Source organism: Gossypium hirsutum, chromosome A09 (assembly GCF_007990345.1).
Source record: "Gossypium hirsutum isolate 1008001.06 chromosome A09, Gossypium_hirsutum_v2.1, whole genome shotgun sequence".
Lineage (NCBI taxonomy): Eukaryota > Viridiplantae > Streptophyta > Magnoliopsida > Malvales > Malvaceae > Gossypium > Gossypium hirsutum.
Window position 1 is genome coordinate 12,684,934 of NC_053432.1, and position 2,500 is coordinate 12,687,433.

The window sequence follows — 2,500 nt, forward strand, 5'->3', positions numbered from 1 at the left end:
AGCGCTGAATCCTTGGGTCGGTGGGCTGGTTTTCCGGTGAGTCCACCTCTTTCTTTCTGGTTGGTCTTGGTTTCTTGGTTGTTCTTTGACGGAAGATCGAAGATCATCACGGTCAAGCTTTGGGGGGTGATATATTATCTCTTTCCTTGACGCATTGAGGGAGTCGATAAGGAACAAGCTCTATCGCTGTCTTGGCGTGTTTTGCGCCTCTTAGGAATAAGTTTCGTGGGGGTGTGAATCCTATGAAGATCCTCTGCTGGAACTGTCGTGGGATTGGTAACCCAGCGACAGTCCGTGAATTAAAGCAAATGCTCGTTGCTAATGATCCTGATATAGTCTTCCTTTGTGAAACAAAAATTAATGCTAATAAATTCTCTTCTGTTCGTAGTAGGTGTAAAATGGAAAGATGCTTGGCTGTTAACGCGAACGGAAAAAGTGGTGGACTGGTTATAATGTGGAAGGAAAGTAATAAGGTCGAAGTTCAAACATATTCCAGTAATCACATTGATTTGATAATCAAGCTGGAGAATGATAATCCCATTTGGTTCACGGAATTCTATGGAAATGCCGAACCAAACAAAAGACAATGCTCGTGGAATATGCTGAGAAGGGTGGGTCAGCCTGTTATGGAGAAATGGATCATTGGGGGTGATTTCAATGCCATTCTCGATAATGTGGAAAAAGAGGGGGGTAGGGGAAAGGCAAGTGCTGTAATGGAGGACTTTCGAGAGGTTGTCGATGAGCTCTCAATGGCTGATTTGAAAACTGATAATGGTTGGTTTAACTGGGTTAATAACAGGGATGGTACGGCATTGGTTAAGGAGAGACTTGACCGATTTTTAATGTCTGCTAATGATATGGCGAGGTTCCCCTTTATGGAAACCAAGGTGATCCGTCAATCTACTTCAGACCACGATGCCATCATTTTAGATACTGAAGGACGGAAGTCGAGAGATAGACATAGAGATCCTAGGCTTTGTTTTAAATACGACGTTTGCTGGGCTAAAGTTGTGGAAGCTAAGAAAATCATTAAGGAAGCGTGGCAGAAAGGTTCCACGGATATAATGGGAAAGATCGAGATGGTGGGTAAAAAGCTTGGAGGTTGGCAATATAAGAAGCTTAAACAAATGTGTACCCAGATGGGTACCCTGCAGGCAAATATAAACAAAGTCATTGATAGCCAGGGGGGTACATATGCGAGTAATAAGCTCAAAGCCTTGAGAATAAAGCTGGGCAAGCTGTTGGATGAAGAGGAGAAATATTGGGCCCAGCGCTCTAGGATCCAATGGTTAAAAGAAGGGGACAGGAATACCCGGTTTTTTCATGTGAGAGCCACAAACAGAAGGAAAAAAAATAACATTGCTAGGCTTAAAGACATGGATGGTTACTGGAAAGAGAACACGATGGATATCAGCAAGACGATCAGGGAGTATTTTCAAAAGTTATTTAAATCCAATTTAAATTCTAATACTTTGCTTAACCTTGATTATATTGAGAGCTGTATTACAGGTGAAGAGAATGACAGATTGCTGAAGGACTTTACGGAAAACGAAATTAAGGAAGCGTTCAGTCAAATGGATCCGAGGAAAGCTCCGGGAATTGACGGTTTGTCGGGGAATTTCTTTAAAGAAAACTGGGAAGTGGTGGGGGAAGATATTATTAAGCTGTGTCATGATATTCTTAGGGGTGTTAAAAATGTGGATTGTATAAATTATACTATTATTGTTCTTATCCCTAAAATTAAAGAGCCGGTGGATATGACTAATTTTAGGCCGATCAGTCTTTGTAGGGTGGTGTATAAAATCGTTGCCAAGGTGCTCGCAAATCACTTGAAGGAAACACTCCCGTCATGCATTAGCCAAAATCAGAGCGCTTTTGTTCCGGGGAGGATGATCCACGACAACATTTTAATTGCCCATGAGTTAGTCCATTATCTCCAAAGTACAAAGAACGGGCCAAACAAGGGGTTCGTAATTAAGCTCGATATGAGCAAAGCGTACGATCGAGTGGAGTGGCAATTTATTGAAGAGGTGATGAAAAAAATGGGCTACGCAAATGAATGGGTGACTAAAATAATGAGATGCGTTCGGTCGGTCCGTTATGTTGTCAAATGCAATTCTACTCTATCCGAGACGATTGCACCGGAAAGAGGCTTAAGACAGGGGGATCCTCTCTCTCCTTACCTTTTTTATTTTGCATGGAAGCGTTTTCAAAAATGTTAATTCGTGCTCAAAAAAACAACGTGCTTAAGGGAATTCGTGCTAGCATAAATGGGCCTCGTATTAATCACCTTTTTTTTGCCGATGATGCACTCCTTTTTATTCGTAATAAAAAAATGGATGTGGAGGAAATTGTGAATATTATTTCAAAATTCAATGGTGATTTGGGTCAAGAGGTTAATAAAGATAAATCTATGATTATGTTTAGCCCGAATACTCCGTTGGCCCAAAGGCAACTATTTAGCTCTATGCTTGGCATGCGTATTGTTGATAAGCTAGAT